The sequence below is a fragment of the Prionailurus viverrinus genome, chromosome F1, assembly GCF_022837055.1.
Source record: "Prionailurus viverrinus isolate Anna chromosome F1, UM_Priviv_1.0, whole genome shotgun sequence".
Classification (NCBI taxonomy): Eukaryota; Metazoa; Chordata; class Mammalia; order Carnivora; family Felidae; genus Prionailurus; species Prionailurus viverrinus.
Window position 1 is genome coordinate 11,885,445 of NC_062577.1, and position 18,014 is coordinate 11,903,458.

Consider the following 18,014-nt stretch of genomic DNA (forward strand, 5'->3'; position numbering starts at 1 on the left):
AAGACATAACTTGGGGTGTTTGAAGAAGCATTGTTTTTTCTTCATAGATTCTTAATTTATAACACTCCCCTCAAATTTCTTTTATTCCTCTGGTATAGTCACATGTTTGCTAACCCGAAGAAATGGAGTTAGGGGTCAGTAGTTGGAAATTTCCTTCTTTGTAATAATGATGAGATACTGATATAGGGACAATTTTCATTAAATAATGTGTTGAAAAAACCCAGGGATATAGAGCATCTTAAGAATGAAATTAATAGCACTGATGCAGAGTTAATAAAGAATTTTGGAATTGTTGGCTGTGACATCTGTTTCAAATGGCAGGCTTTTGAAAATGTCCAAATCAATAGTCTTCAAGCAAGCCCCAGGTAATTGTTTATATGAATTTTGTTGTTTGAAAATATGATATCTATGTAAAAGCCTGAATTATGATAATTATGTTCTCTGGCTCATGTTAGATGTTAATCATTTTGGCCCTGTGACTTACTACTCATTTTAATCTGGTAGCTTTAAAAGTGCAAAAAGTCCTATCAATCTTGTGGACCCATTAGAGTGCTATCAAGTGATACTGCTAAATTTGGGAAGTCATGGATGAAATTAAACTATGTTTTGGAAATTTTAAGAGCTCTGGTCTGACCTGAGCTATTTTTGGTGCTTATAATGCAGTCCACAAACATTAGATAAGAATACTTTGTGATTTAGAAAGCTATTTACAGGTAAGATTGCCTCAATTTTGTTTGGCTGTAAAGGGCATGTATTTCAGAGTTAAAAGTCCTTCCAATCCTGGCTTGGTATTCTTTTTGAAAGTCCTACAAGGTGCCTTTGTCAGTTGTTAGAGTTCAAGTTTCTTGTCTTACATAGTTCTTTCTGCTTCCTAAGTACTTTGTGAACAATAGTATATTAATCAGATGATCAGTTGATGGCCACTAAGTTTTCTTCAGTAAGGGAAATAGAATATTATAGAAATGTACAGAAACAATTTTTACACAAAAGCTTTACAATATTTTTTTATGTCATATATTTCACTGACTTCAGTCAAACATGGAGTGGGTGTTGTAAGGGTCTGAGGATTAGCAATGGTTTCTTTCCTTTGCTGGCTGCTCAGATAGCCCTGTCATTCCGTGGAAAGCTCCAGTCTTCAAAGACCACAGCTTCGGGAGCTCTGAGATGCCTGTCTAGATAGAAAAATCAGTAAATAGAGTGTCTTCTTCTTTTGTTCATTTGCCTTAAGAGATCTTCTCTTAGATACATTTTGTTTCCAAGGACTTAGAGGATTATTTATGTACATTTAAATTCATATTGGTTTGGAAGCTTTTATCAGTTATTCTGGGGAAAGCAAAAGATTTTGCTGAGGATTCATAATAATAATAGCTGGTGTTTTTTTATAGGTTAAAACACCTATATATGGTCCTATATGGACTCATTCAGTCCACATTGTAACCCTAAGGATAAGTGCTGTTGTTATCCCCATTTTTCAGAGAAAAGTAAACAAACAAAAAAAAACCCCAACTATTCAAAAAGTCCTTTCTGTAGGACTCAGTTTCCCCTATTGCAGAATACTTGGTGTTTGTGAGCATAACTAATTTCCCAAGGTCACATAGCTAGTTGGTGGCAAAGCAGAAATTCAAACTCAGGCTATCTGGCTTCTGAGCTCATGTCTTCAATCACAAGTGTATGCAAGAATCCCAGAGATGCTGCAGTTGTCCAAGTCAACCTTATCCCACAGAGGTTTTATTTAGACAAGTTCCAGGCATATTGGCATTGACCTTTTTGTGGTTGTTAGTATGAGGGCTCTGAAGATAATAGGAGTAGCTACTGTTATTGGAATATGGCTTTGGGGTTCTCTTGTCTGGCTATGTGGGCACTGAAACAAGGCCATTGGAAGGCACGTGATGCCCCCTGTAGGGAAGAAGAATCTTTGAGAGCTTTGTAAGTTAATGATCAGTAGTCATCCCTTCCATTCCTCTAGAAACTCAAGATAACTTTTTACAAAATCTCTGCTGCTGAAGCTCCCTCATGAGCATTTGCTTACAACAAATAGAAAATACATGTGTGCAATTATAATACTAACTGAGTGCTGGAGACATTTTATTAAAGGTATTTGGGCATGGGGCGGTGGGATGGGAATGACCCTTGAAATATGATGGAGTGATCTGGATGAAGAAAGTTTAGGAAAGGGTTGTTTTCTTAGTTTAGTCGATTTCAAAAAAGAGAAAATGACAAAGTTGCTGCTTTTTGGAATGAACAAATAGACAAATAATGCAATGGTAAGTGCTCTGAAGAAAATAAAATGGGGTAGTGAGCTAGAAAGTGATGGGGGAAGAACCTGTAGATTGGGTGTTTGGGAGGAAGTAACATCGAATTAGAGGCTGGGATGATGAGCTGTGTAGAAGATTTTATCGAAGAAAATTCCAGCAAGAGGGCATCATAAGTAAACCCCCACCCCACCCCAGGATGGCAGCCAGCAGGAATACTGTGGCTGGAATGTGATAGCATGGGAGAGAGAGGTAGGAAATAAAATCAGAGGTACTAGTGGGTGGGGTCTTATCAGACCCCATGCACTAATTTGGATTAAAAAAATTTTTTAATGTTTATTTATTTTTGAGAGAGAGAGAGAGGGAGGGAGGGAGACAGGGCATGAGCAGAGGAGGGGCAGAGAGAGAAGGAGACACAGAATCCGAAGCAGGCTCCAGGCTCTGAGCTGTTAGCACAGAGCTCGACGCGGGGCTCGAGCTCACAGACTGCGAGATCGTGACCTGAGCCGAAGTCGGATACTTAACTGAATGAGCCACCCAGGAACCCCCTAATTTGGATTTTATTTCAAGGATAATTGAAAACTATTGGCTTGTTCCAATGGGATGTAACATAATTGGATTTATGTTTTATTTATTTATTTATTTTTTCAACGTTTTTTATTTATTTTTGGGACAGAGAGAGACAGAGCATGAATGGGGGAGGGGCAGAGAGAGAGGGAGACACAGAATCGGAAACAGGCTCCAGGCTCTGAGCCATCAGCCCAGAGCCTGACGCGGGGCTCAAACTCACGGACCGCGAGATCGTGACCTGGCTGAAGTTGGACGCTCAACCGACTGCGCCACCCAGGCGCCCCTGGATTTATGTTTTAGAAAGACCACTCTGGCTGCTGGGTTGGGCATAATGCGTAGGATGGAATGTGCATGTGGAAGGAGGGGAGTGGTAAGAATGGAAGACGGGAGACCAGCTAGCTAGGAGACTGTAGCAATGGTCCAGGTAAGAGAAGATGGTGGCTTATACTGGGTGGCTTGAGAAGAGCTCTTGAATTCAGGGTGGCAAATTGATGGGCCACATACTGCAGCCATTAGCTACTGTTACTCATTAGAACTCTGCTCCAGAAACAACATAAAATGTTTTCAAAATATTAATGCCTGACTCACAAATGGCCTCTATCTTTAAATTGTTTGTGTCAGTGGGGCAGAGCGTTTTTCCACTGGAGCCATCCTCATTCATCCCCACCTCACCGTTCCTTGACCACCACCACTGTCATCCTCTACTCTGCTTTATTTCTCTTGCGAGAGTTTCCTACCATTGCAGACCACCTTTGAGCTTGCTGTCAGGGTTAAAGGGAGAGTACCGCACTGTTCCTTGATTTCTGCTTATATTCAACAAATAGTTATTAGTGTCAGCTGGAAGCAGAAGCTGGAAGGGAGGGTGTGGAGAAAGGAGGCCAAGAAGAAACATCAGGAGGGTTGGGCTTAGAAGTAGTGACGAGTCTCTGGCCTCTTGACTTTGTACCGTCTTTTAGCAGCAGTGTTTTAAATGATACTTAGATTCCAAAGAAGTCTTACTGCCATCCTTCAAACTTAACATGATTCTTTGGGCAACCTCGAAAACCCCAATTTAGAATATTGCTTTGTGAAAATAAGCCTAAATTCTAACTCAACTTTTGGAGTCAATTTGTTGGTAAATTAAATGCTCGTTCTTTATTCCCGTGGTATCCCTCTATACCCACATCAGCATCTGCATACTTGTAAATCCTGTTATATGACAATTTATCTTTCTTAGTCAAGCAAATGTGACACAGTAAATATCATGAAGTTAGTTATAGATTCATTCATTTATTCAATGACAAATTTACATTCAAATTTTCATAGAGGATTATCATTGTTTTTCCCGTGTTCCGCCATCTTCCTACTTTCTTGCGTAATTAGACTGGTATGTTTTCATTATATCTAATTGGCTGTTGAATAAATAGCATATTATGCCATATGCTATAGGTATGATTTTATTTAAGTCATGACAAGTTTGTAATAATATAAATGACTTATGAAATACATTTGAGATGAAGAAAAATGACTCAAACTCTTTCCAGGATCACACTAATTGAACAAAAGACCCTATGGACTGTATGCTTGGTACAACAAAGGCAGTGAGGTATGAAGGACATGGATTTGCAATGGCTAATGCCAGTGTTGGAACAAGTCCGTCTTCTCTGGGCCTCTGCTTTTCTTTTCACTTGTTGCATGGGGACCTTTGCCGAGCAAACCACCTGAAAGAGATTTTCTAGGGTTCTAAGAAATCATTTATTAATAAATACTTTTTAAAAAATTTTTTTTAATGTTTATTTTTGAGACAGAGAGAGACAGAGCTTGAATGGGGGAGGGTTAGAGAGAGGCAGACGCAGAATCTGAAGCAGGCTCCAGGCTCTGAGCTGTCAGCACAGAGCCCGACGTGGACGTGGGACTCAAACTCACGGACCGTGAGATCATGACCTGAGCCGAAGTTGGACACTTAACCGACTGAGCCACCCAGGCGCCCCTATTAATAAATACTTTTATAAACTTTTAGGTATCACATTTATATATTTATGCTTGCCATTGCAAGTAACAACGGTGCCCTCCCCTGTAAAGCCATTCTTTGACTCACATGTCTTCTAATTTCCAATTTTTTTGTCATTTCATATTGTGAGATAGGATGTATAATATTGGGTTTTGTTGTTGTTGTGTGTATGTATGTATGCATGCATATATTTATTTATTTTGGCAGAGAATGGTAAGGTTTGGATTCTTAGAGGGAACTCATATCCCATTTCTTTAGTGAGACATGGTATACTGCCTGCCCCCTAGCCTATGGGTTCTCTTACACCTCAGCCAAGAATTGGAGCTGATGATACAAAACCATGTGATTTCCTATCCAAGCTGGCAGAGGCAATAGCATCATGACCCTGTGTAGTAATTTTAAGCTAGAGTTGGCATGACTGTAATGGTAAGTCCCCAGTACTTTTCTTACTTTCTTCCTATGCTGAACAGATTTATTCACCCTACCCTTGAATTTTAGATGGATCATGAACACTCTCAAGCATCTGTGGACTGCACTTTTTGAACCATTACTCTATATTATAATAATGTTATTTGCAATGTTACTGATAGATGAGCTTAACAGAGAGGTTTCCACCTGTGTCCCAGACAGTGTTTTTTCCCACATGTTACCTTCAAAGAGTCTTTACAATACAATGTGGTTATAGTAGGCATGATTAATCTATGTATATGACTGTATGTTATCCTCTAACATTACTCTAAGATTGGGGCTTTCTGTAACACAAAAAGAAATAAACCATCTTCATACAGGGTTAGACAGTTTATAACTAATCACCGAGGGGATTTGCTCAAACCTGGCTGTCCTTCTAGATCATGTTCTAAAAGGACAGTACCCTAGACTTGGAAGTTTCTGATACAGGTGGTCCTGAGCTCTTTTCTAGGGGGCTCATAGGCCTTTTCCTCGTTTCATCCTCCCCAGGGCATTCTGCCAATGTGTGTAACACATCAAGAAAGATCTGTTTATGGGGGTAAGGATAGTTTGGGCATGCAGGCTTGTATGTCCACATATATTCCCTTGTATTTGGGATAGATGATACTTAGATCCTTTGATTTCTATCAAAATAACAACATAAGGATATATTTAGTACTTTACTAAGGATTTAGGGAAGCAGTACAACAACTCAGACAGCCTCAAATGCCTCTGTACAACAGTTTTTATCCAGTGGACACACACTTGGGTATGTTACTGGCTGCTCTAACCCTGTGCTGGCCCAGCCCAATGACAGTACATTGGCTTCTCTCTTTCAGTCTCGCCTCCTACTTCTTCCCTCAATGCTGTTAATATGGATTGCCCCAAAATCAAGGCACTTCTCCCTCTGTTATATACATCCATTCAGCTCTTCTTAGAATCTAGTTCAGCCTTTGCTCCAGCCTCATTTTTGTATATCCAAACTAGTCAAAATGCTGAACCAAACCAAATGGACTTCCAATTAGCAAGATGCTCCCTAGTTTGACAGTAATTGTGGTTGTAAATTGTATTCCACTATTTATTCTCCCTGTTTAAAGTCATGAAGGCCAGCTTTCAATCTGAATGATAATCTTGATGATGATCATTGTCATCATAATGGTTAACATTTATTGAGTATATATAGTTTCCCAAGCACTGAGCTAAATCAGTATTTTATTTACATTCCCCATTTTATTTTTATTTATTTATTTTTTTAAATTTTTTTTTACATTCCCCATTTTAGAGATGAAGACTGAGACACAAAGAGAATGAGTAATTTAGCAAGCTACTCAATATTGGTGCTATGCTCTTAATTGCCTGAACACTTCCTAACAAACATTTTCTGGACACCTGTTATGCACTATACTCTATCCTTTAGTCACTAAGGATAAAATGGTTAGCAAGGAACTCATGGTACCTGCCCTCATGAAGGATATTTACCAATAAAGAAAACATATAAGCAAAACAAAACAGGGAACCCTATCAGATGTAGATTACAAGCTATGAAGAAAATAAATGCAGTGATATGTTTGACTTAAAAGGTGTCTGGGATGGGGATTACATCACTGGGGGGACACTGAATTGGGTGGTCAGAGGTTTATGTTAATGCTTTGAGGCAAGATTGAGCCTGCTGAATTTAAGAAACTGAATTAAGGCCAGTGTAACTGGAGCAAAGAGAGAAAAGAACTCTATAAAAGATTAAGGATTTTGACCCTAAGAATGATGAGAAGCCTTGGAAGTTTGTAAGCTGGAGAGTCACATAAGATCTGACTTTTTTACATATCCTTTTGGTTGCCTTGTAGAAAAATGGATTGGAGGAGTACAAAACTGGTTTGGGGGTTTGTTAGGAAGGTATGACTATGGACTATCTAAGAGATAATAGCTTGGGTTGGGGTGGGTTGATGGAAATTGATAGAAGTAGATAGATTTAAGAGATTATTTCAGGTGGTGAAAATTGACAACTCCTCACCCATGATATGTAGTGGTTCAGTGTTTAAGTTCCTGCTAAATTGCAAGCCTCTTGAGACCAGGAGCCATTGTCTTATTTACTGTTCTACCACCATGAACATGGCACTGGCAGGTGACAGTAAATATTGGTTGAGTGAAGATGTGATTAAGCAAATAAATAATATTTATTTAGTACAGCCTAATAATTCATCTTGTCCTCTTATCTCAGGTACCTAAACTAAATTATTTAATTACAGGGTAAACTTAGAATTTGAGGTTGTCTTAAAATTTTCTTAATTTTCATCATTGAAGGTTAATGGACTTTTTTTCCTCCTCTGACTATATAGCTTCCTGAACTGAAATCATTTAAGCAGAAAGTAAATTTCCTAATGTTATTTTAAAACATTATAAATATATTTTGTACAATTCTTAGAAATGATTTAGAAAAGGGCTAGGTGTAGAATTAAAATAGAAAGTGGGACGCTGGGGTGGCTCAGTCAGATAAGTGTCCAGCTCTTGGTTTCTGTTCAGGTGATGATCTCAGATTTAGTGGGTTCGAGCCCTGTGTGGAGCTCTGCACTGGCAGTATGGAGCCTGCTTGGGATTCTCTGTCTTCCTCTTTCTCTGCCCCTCCCCTGCTCATGCTCTCTCTCAAAATAAATAAATAAATCAACATTAAAAAAATTTTACATGGAAACTTTCATTTCAAAAAGGATTTGGGGTTTAGATAGTTTTATATTAATACTTTAAAACTAGGGGCACCTGGGTAGCGCGGTTGGTTAAGCATCCAACTTCAACTCAGGACATGAACTAATAGTCCGTGGGTTCGAGCCCTGTGTCAGGCTCTGTGATGACAGCTCAGAACCTGGAGGCTGCTTCAGAATCTGTCTCCCTCTCTCTCTTCCCCTCCCCCACTCACACTCTGTCTCTCTCTCTGTCTCTCTCAAAAATAAATAAACGTTAAAAAATTTTTTTAAATAATTAAAAGAATACTTTAAAATCAGATCTGGAAAAAGAGGATGGCTTTTATTTAAAATATGTATAAAATATGAATTTTAGAAGAATAGAGTCTGATAAAGGGAGAAAAAAGCCATTTTTCTCTTAATGTCAATGAGAAATATATGAATGATAGTTAAAATCTCTGAAGGGGATTGCTAGTTTATGTATAATGGTAGTGTGTAGCCAATATTTATTCCATTTTTATCATCCAACATGAAGATTAAAATCATAACGGAATACTCAGAGGAAGCTAGGGTAATTGAACAGAAGTGTTCCCAGTGAAAATGTGCTAACCTTATACTATTGAAGAAAATCCAAAATCTGCATTGAAATAAGAACATTCTTTGGACTCTTAAAAAATTACAGGCCTCACTTTTGTGGGTTGAAGTATTTGGATAGCTTGATAAAGAGATTACATAATTCCTTTATAGGGATAATTACTTAGTATTGTTTTTATTATGTAGCTGTAACAGATGACAAGTGTAACTTAGGTAATAGAAAACAAAATGACAGCTATATCCCTGGATGGCCAAAGTTGTGAGACCAAGAAGTCACAGAAATCTTCAGCTATTTCCATTTTCACTTAGACTTTCAAGATTCCGCCTGTTTCCTCTACGTCTGCATGATCCTCGCGATGAGGAGGTCAGGATTAACCCTGTGAACACTATTTACACTCCTTGCTGAGTTGTTTTAGTTAGCTAAAACTTAGATATTTTTTACCAAAAAAAGAAGTCGAATAAATATTGAACTTTAAAACATTTATGTTACTTAAAATTCTTCATGATTTTAGTTGTGTTTTTTCACATATGTAGATTTTTAATGTAGGATTATTTCATACAAACATTTCCACATTTTGGCATTATCCAAAGATTTATAATTTTGAAAAATATATACAACAACCCATAATGGCAAATGCTATTTCAAATTTATTAAGTATATTTAATAGACCCAAACCCACTCCCCTAAATGTATTTTTTATCTGACTTAAAAGTTTATTCTAGAAGAACAATATTACTCTTTACCAGAAGAGTGCAATTTTTAAATGTGCTTCATGTAATGAATTTAAATAAATATAACATTCTTTCATTCTTTCAGGCATTTTTTGAAAGCCTGAAATGTAAAACTAAAATGTTAACCTCAAAGTTTAAGGGAATATTATTTGAAACGTTTTCCTGGAGTGGCTCACTTAAGGATGACTTCACTGGCCTCCTAGCTTTCCCTTTGGAGTTTGCTGGAATGGAACAGTCTTCTTTATGTTCTGACCTGCTATCATTTCATCTGGAGAGGTCCCAAGCCCTGTCCTGGGATTGCCTTGTAAGGGTCCAGTAGAGTGATCCAGATGTGGAGTCCTCTCGCCATTTGCTGCTTGTCATATCAAACATTTAAAATTGGGCGGTAATATGTAAATATCTTGTGAGACATTTTTCTGTCGTGTTCCTGTTTATAGTTTACATTTTGTGAACTATTGGTTAGTACTTTATTTGCTAGTAATAGGACTTTCATTTAAGGTAAAAACCCTCATTGCTCAGTGTGTTTAGCATAAGTATATTTTGCAGATGACCTATTTCCTAAGGCCCGTTGCATTTAGCCTTAATTATATTTTTACTTCATAGTTTTGCCCACTTTTTTCTTTTCTTTTTAAAGAAACCATAGTGTCATGTTTAGTAAAATAGCACAAAATCCTGTAAATTTTTAACCTCATGAGATTTTTAGCCTTAAGACTAAGTCTTTTATTTTAAAAATGAAATAGCTGAATAAAAATAGATTTTTAGTCCAAAATATATCCCTGAAATATTTAGTTAAAATTTTTAAAAGTTTTATGTAGCCTGGTGCCACATTTTTAAAAGTTTGACCAGAATCTAAGGAAAATAAAATTAATTTTAAATACTGAAGTTAAAAACATTTAAGTGAACCAAATCAAAGTTAACAATTTTCTAATTTTATCTATCTCCCACCATTTTGCCCAGCAGTGTTTGAAACATTCATATACATAAGACAACCCTGATCATTTCACTGCAGTTCACAGTATGTAAACTGAAGTTTTGGCATTTCCTCAAAAGACATGGTAAAATATTGTATCACCATTAATCCCTTTGCTTGCTCTTTTTGAAAATAATTGAATTGCCTGAACATCTCAAGAGTTTCACAGTTTACAGTGAATGGGAGCATGTATTCCAAGTGAATGTGTTGGTCTGGTAAATTCCACCTTTCGAACTGTAGTGTAATCTCCTTCTTAATTAAACAATAACACAGTAATAAATCTTGATGTGCCATGACACCTGGGAATATCAGAGCTTCAATTTCAATTTTCAATATATCGGCAGAGGAGAAGCAACTCTTTTATGTTGGAAATACTCTTTTCACTACGTTTTGCCCAGACCCAAACTGGTAGTTTATTAACTCAAAATACATGATTCCCTAGAACATTCTGTCTTCCCTCTTTTTCTTTTTCTTTTCTCCTTCTCTCTCTTAAAAAGTCATGATACTTTAAGAAACTAGAAACTTTAAGAAAACTAAACTTAGTTTTTGGAGTAGGATTATTAGAATCATTTGCTCTCTGTCAAGCATCAGACTGAAGTTATATTGTTTTGTCATATTGATTATGGGGTGCTGCAAAGCTGTGTACAATAAATGTCAAGGGTAGTAAGTGACTGACAACAGTTAGGAAAAGAGAACTATAGAAAGCAAAGGAACATTTTCAAAAATGGGTTTTATTTTATTTCATAGGCACCACTCACTTTACTTTTGGTGGGTTTCAATATTCGAATCAAAATATAATAATAATAATACATACGAATTAAGTATTAAACCAACAGATTAAAACCCCAGGCCCCCGCGCCCCTCATTTTGGTTGTAGTTCTTGGTGTAGATGCTATGGTGTGAGGGCTGCTTTCTTTCAATGGCTGGTTGTCATTCAGGCTGGGTTGTCGTGTGACTGCCTGTCTGTGCCTGCTGTACAGGTGAGCGGATGTTCTGCACAGCAAGTGTAGACAGGCAGTCACATGACAACTCCGTCCAGCCAGGCCCTTGGTTCCTTCGGGCTTCCTTTGCTCATGGGCAGATACAATCAGTCTGTTTTCCAGATTTGGTGATTTTGGAGGGTCAGGGGAAAGGGAGAGAAACACACAATAGAATTAAACATTAAAACATTATGGAACTAAAACAAGTTAGACTTTTGACTTTATTCAGAATGTACATTTTTACATTTGTTCCAAATGTGCTAACATGGATAATTGACGTGACAGAAAACTCACATCGAAATTTTAAGGAAAAACAAAACAAAAGATTAAATATAAGGTTTATTCTTAAATCCAATTCATATTATTATTACTGGCCCACATGCAGTCAGAGTTCAGAGTAATTGAACCAGATGTTTTTCCTCTTCACAAAAACTCTGCATATTTTAATACTGAAGTTAAAGATAAAGACTATGTTTATACATGTTTCTTGTAGTAGATAAGTACCATAGCCCATGAAAAAGAAACTTGTCATTTACATGGAAACGGCAGCCATTTTCAAAATAACTTATGAGCCTAATGTATCTGGCAGTTCAACCAGCCAACTTTGGTATCTGATGCTTTGAGAGTGGGATTTTACATGGGAATGTATTTTTGCCAATACTCCATAAAGCAACAGGAACTTATTTAAATTTCTCATATTCTTTTTAGTGTAAAGTTTTTAAGTATGGATGTGAAAACCAGATAAAAAGCCATTGTGAGCTTACGTGCTTCTCCTAATTAACTACAGCGCCATGCCATGAATCAAAAGGGTATAAACTAAAAGCTGTTACACACAGTGATGCTCAGAATGTGTTGTGGACATTGATGGTACCATACAGTTACAAAATAATACCTTAAACACAGAAAAGGAAACTTCATTTCATATCCAAAAAGTAGAACCAAACCCTTTGGAAAATTTTCTTGTACTTTGTGTAAGAAAGAGTTAATGGTGTTAAACAGAGAAATGTAATTCTGATGACTCAAGAATAATTCTGGCTATTTTAATATAAATGATCAATTCACATTCATAGAGGTATTTAACAAGTTCCCCTGCCCTTTAAAAACCAAAATATTTAGATAGTCAAAATTCCAGTAAGTGGGATTTCTTCAAAAACAAAACAAAACCTTATTGTCAAGGAGTATGTGCCTTGGAGTTTTTTCAAAGAATTTTAAAGAAAACACATAGTTTGTTATTTCCCTTTAATGATAAAATTATGAGGAAATAGCAAGTAGAAGCTTTATGGAGAGGAAAATGTTTGTAGAGACTTAAAAAAATCACAGTTTCTACACATCTGAACTTTTATGCATTAATTAGATATGGTACAATTAGTTGATAAGTGAAAATTTCCATTTATTTGATTTCAAGAAAATAAATGTCTGATTCTGTTTCTGGTCATCATTCTGAGTAGAGAATTTTTTTTTTCTGATAGAATCAAAAATGTCAGTAAACTTGGCTGCTATTTAGATAATTACAAGGTCAGAGTATGCAAAAACAAATACCTTAAGAAACTATTTTGTTATTGTTGCTTCATTTAGTGTAACAGAAAATATTTAGAGTGATTCACTTACAAAGAATATATTGGTGGAAATTAAAAATTACTGTAATTCTGTATAGCTTTCCCTCTCTCTCCCATAAATAATTTGATCCAGTTAACTCTGCTCAATTAAAGGAATGATGCATGCAACCTGAAAAAATAGAAAGAAATATTTGTGAGTTTATATGCTATATTTTACTATGAAACAGTTCTATTAAACCAAGATATCCAAAATATTTGAGCCTGAAAAACCGTTAACTTTTTTTCAAGGAGAAAAAAAAATCTTGCTGAAAAATATGTACTCTATTCATAAGACTTTTAGATAATTCATGTTTCTAATAGATTTTTAAACCATAATTGTAGTAAGTATGTTGCATATGCACACTTTATAGTGCTATTGGACCTGTCTTTAACCTTGTTAAAAACATGAAAGGCTGAAAAAAACATTTAAGACTTTTTTCCAATCTCCCAAATAGAGTGAATATCAATCCACTATCACGTAAAATACTAGCTAAAATATAAAAGCGCTATTTACATTATTATCATAACATGTAATTTTTAATATGGTTATTACACCTCATTTTCTTTTGTCTTCTATTTATTATCTTAAGGAAAAAAAAATGCATTGAAAGAATTATCTTCTAAGTCCTTTACAGCAAAATTAAGCCAAAGCAGCTTCAGGAAACTGGCTGTCACGATAGGTCAGGAAATTCAAAATGAATATTTAATTATTTTCTTTAATTTACCTCATCATCTCTATTTATTAAAACTGATAATGCTTGTTAATAAGAAACTTTCAAAAATGGATAAATATTTCTATCTACATAGTTTGTAGCACATTAGGGTAAAAAGATAGAAGAAACCAAGTAAGAAAGTTTCTGTCTTCACTGAAGACAATTTCCTGTCTCCTCTCAGGTTAAAGTCTGACCTTCTAATTATTTTAAGTTGAGATTTCTGAGTGATGGTCGCTTAGTTATTATTTGGACATTATTGTGATGGGTGGGATATTCTCTTTAGAAAAGAGAAAAAAGGGTTGTTTTTATAGAGAAAAATCTCTTGTAGAGTAATTGAAAGCTTTGGCTTCTCTTTACTAAGGATAGACACTGGTGGATGAGTGAACTTTTTCTCATTATCAAGTTGTAGTTTTTTTTAATTTCCTTAAGAACAAAAAAGGAAAAATTCTTTCATTAGAAGTTTTATGCCTAAACTTTTTCCCACGGCGTGAAAAACTTGGGTGGTCTGTAAGGCGAGAGGTGGGGGTAGACAGTATATTTTGGTCTTTTAAAAACATAAACACATTATCTGGGCCGAAAGACAGAAATGCCAAGCAGGAAGGATGTTAAACCTATTGACTAATTGCAAGAAAGTGATCAGTGTGAAATTTCGTCCCATTGTAAAACTTTCTTTGATTTTGAGATCTTTGGCTTAAAAAAGGGAGTGAGGTTTTGAAAATATGAACTTTTATATTGATCCTCTTTCACTTAGGAATTGATGGTATTGAGTCTAAAGCCCTTAATTTCCTTTCTCTTAGATGCTAGAAAAAGTTTTCCTTTTAACCCAGTACCTAGCCTAACTTACCAGTCATCCACGCACTAAAACAAAAAATAACTACTCAGCTTCAATGAACTGCAGTTTGGACAGACCCCTGAAAACATTTTTCTCTTTCTGACAATGTACAGTGTTTAATTTTAATACTCACCATCATATCCAGGGGTAGTTTTACTTGAAGATGTCACTGTTGGTTAGTTTCCTCTGGAATAGATCCCATGACCTCTAAAATATTTGTATATCTCCTTATAAAGTAATATCAAAATAAAGTTAAACATTGTTCTAATTACCCTGGAAATAGACACGGTTATTTTATGATATGTGTGTATACGTGCTGGTATATATACCACTGCTTAAACTACCATCCTTGCCTTCAGTCAGCAGGAGTTTATAAAGTGAGCTTTTACTTTGGATCTGTAATTTAGCTCATGCAATTTAAAAGTAAGTGTGATTCCTTTTCATTTGTTTAAAGCTTGCATCAAAAGTGGGTCCTCAGGACTCCACCAAGCACTTGCAGGCACTCCTCGGCTACCCCCTTACAAATTAATTCTTATGTTCCTATTCCTGTATTTATGCCAAGGACGCAATCGAGTCCTCTCTGTCTCCAGACTAAAAGTCATCCTAGGGAGAAATTTGGTGGGCGACCAATTGTGGTTGGTTTCTTAGAAACAAAAAGGCAATTTATTATGAAGACAGACATTTAAATTGAATATACGTGAATGAAGGCAAGTTATGAAATTCTGTCATTTCTACAGAGTAAAAAAACGAAAACCAAAAACCAAAAAAAGCCCGTTATAGCTATCTTTCTTCTTTAGTAACTGCTTCAGTTAGTAAAAATATATATCGGAGAAAATAAGCTTCTGTATTTACCTAATAGGTTTTTTTTTTGTTTTCTTATGTAAAAGAAACTATATAGATTTTAAATATCTCTTGTTCTATTAAAAATAATTAATATGGAAGCCTCTAAGTCACAATAGAAAAAACAAAGGAAGACTTTACTATATCATCTAAGTGGAGAAGATAACTAAATTTATCCATACTTTTTATATTTTAACTAAAAACCATGAATAAAAGGTTATATGTTCTTTATGCCAGTTTGAGGATGATCAAAAGGGTCATTTAAAAAAGCAGATTGTTTTGACGAAAGATAACTTGGGGAACCTTGTTTAATAAAATGGGTCGCAAAAGAGAACTTGTGATAATTTTGAATTGTTGCAAAATGTGTAATTTAGAAAAGGATTTGTTCAGAAATCACTGTAATTTTAAAAAATTTAAAGGAGGACAAAAAGGGATCACATCCACTTTTTCATAAAAAACTATAGAACAGATGTTTTCATTATATAGAATTGTTTGGGAGTAGATATAAATGGGGGTTGAGGGAATTAGGGGTGAGGCAGTAACATTTTTCCAGAACTTTCTTTAAGAGACCCACCTTTAAAGTTCAGCAAGGATCATATTGCAACCCAGACTTTCTCTATTATTCTCTCTATTGGGATTTCATTCAGCTTAAGGGTTTTCCTCCCTCCCACCTTCCCCACCCATCCCCCTTCACCTCCAGGACAGCTGGAAACTGACCAAAGAAAACTTTGCCTTCGTTTACAAATTCCTTTTTTATCAGTGGGTTTCTAGACAAAGTACCTTATCATTTTAAATGCTCAGAGAAATAGAAGCATTGTAAAATATAGGCATGAGGTCTCAGCTGACCAGCAATTATTAACCATTTTTTGATTTAAAAAAAAAATGTGACACAGATGTATATTGGGATATCTGAAGACAGAGGTTTCTTCTATTCTGTGACTTAATCAGTTGCTGACTCACTAGGTTCTGGGTTGGCGCTCTTTTCTGGGTCAGTCCCATTTGTATTGTCTGGTGGGCAAGAACTTGGCAGCCACTTCTTTTATTGTTAGATATTATCATGTACGTAAATTTTCAAAAAAAAGCACTCTACAGATAGCATTGTAAAAATAGCCAATATTCTTTACTTTGAAGCAAAATGGATTCAGTCCTGGGGAGGTTAAAAGTTCTACTACAGCCCTTATTCAAGTAAGTTTTTAGGTCTTTGTATTATTAATTTCAACAATTAAAAACTAGCCTCATTAAGTTATTTTTAAGTGTCTGGAGTCTTTTCATATTTCATTTTAAAGGAGGAAAAACTTTAAACTTAAAAATATACTTGACTTCTAGATCTTCAGAAATCAACTAACAGAGTAAATCGCTATATACCACGTATTGTTACTCTTTCAAAACTAAATGCATTGCTTCGCATGACACATATACCTCTGTTTCTCTCGCACGTGAACGCAAATCATTGGCTCCCCACCTCGCCTCTCCTGGGCACAGACCAGGTGAGCAGTCAAGGAGGCCTTACCCACAGGTCTTCTTTCCAACAGTCCTTTCTCAGTGGTGTCCCCGAGGGCTTCTTGGTCCCTAGTGTGCAAAACCTGTGAAGAAAAACACTGGGTATGAGATTTGAAAAAGCAAACAGAAGTCTTCTCCTTGGAAACAGCAACTTCTGTCCCCAGCCGTCCGTGGCGTTGCGCTCCCCTGCCCAGTCTAACCAATGTGCAGACTACTGTACAACGGCATTGTCCTGAACAGGTAGTCTGAACACTGGGGCGACGGAGCAGGATCTCCAGAAGCTTCCATCTGTGTACTTAAAATCCTGTCCCGGTCTTTGGGAAAAGCCTCCCTTCCTGCACCAGGGGTTGCATTCGGCTATCCCCCCTGAATTCTGCTGCACTGACTGAGACACACTCAAGGGCTGTGATTTCCAGTCTTGACGTGGCACATTTGCTGCAGACTGGGGAACTGGCAATGAATTTAGGACCAGGAAAAGGGGGAGGGCTGGGCTGGAGAGTCCATATATGGGATGATGTCACCCTGGGGAGGTTTGGGTATGCGCGGTGCCGCTGGAGAGACCGCTAGAATCGCCTGCTCTCAGACATGGGTCTGTGCATAAAATGGTACCAGATGTTTTAGTGTAATGTTAAGCAGTCATTTCATCTTCAGGCCAGATTTTTTTCCTCAACTGGGCAGGAAGTGGGCCTCAGTATGGAAAAGCTGTAAAAAAAGAGTCGAGATGTACAGTTCTGCTGTGGCCAACTGAAAGTGAGCTAGTGGAGAAGTACAAATCTGCTGTCCGATCCAGACTAGAAAAGTAATTTGAAGATAGAGGGTAGATTTAAAAAAAAAAAAAAAAAAAAAAAAGTAAACAGAAAGTTGAGCACTGGAAGGGAGGGCTCATTTGCAAACTTTTTTGAGCTGCCCTGTGGCACTTTATTTTCTGGTATTTCACTCGTCAAAAAGGGCAGATAAGTTCATTTTTTTTCTCTCTCTCTCTCTTTCCCTCCTCCTCCTCGTCTGTTGGATCTGTCAGCGGCTTGCAGGCTGCTCTAGACTTGAACAGTAATTATAGCAACTTCCTGAAAGTGAAGCCCCCATGAAAAGTCTGGAGAAATGTTCTTTGTCATGGCCTCTACATGAGTAATTAGTTCCACATGTGGCCTTCCTCGTTTCCCTCAGCGATTTTGGCTGGCTCTCGGAATGCCGTGCTATATAGTCCGACCTAAAGAAACTTTAAAGTTTTGATTTCAAACCTCCGCTATGAAATAACAGCCTCAGTCTCCTAACAAATTGCCTCTGGTAGATCCATCCTCTTAGGTCCAGCATTCTTTTTCACTGGGAATTC

The 18,014-nt window shown here is 36.7% G+C and overlaps 1 protein-coding gene and 1 long non-coding RNA gene across 16 annotated transcripts in view; one reads left to right on the plus strand and one right to left on the minus strand.

Moving 5' to 3' along the window:
• Positions 1 to 18,014, plus strand: part of DNM3 (dynamin 3) — a 563,955-nt gene that overhangs the window by 293,642 nt on the left and 252,299 nt on the right. The window lies entirely within an intron of this gene.
• On the minus strand, positions 10,936 to 17,063 carry LOC125155167 (uncharacterized). Of its 3 annotated transcripts, none has more exons than XR_007148073.1 (3): positions 16,695 to 17,063; positions 14,478 to 14,571; positions 10,936 to 12,929 (listed from the first exon to the last, which is right to left on the minus strand). It is a non-coding gene; the product is annotated as an uncharacterized LOC125155167 (long non-coding RNA). The 3 variants fall into 3 exon arrangements; XR_007148074.1 differs by having other exon boundaries at positions 10,936 to 11,316; positions 12,813 to 12,929; positions 14,478 to 17,063; XR_007148072.1 differs by having other exon boundaries at positions 14,478 to 17,063.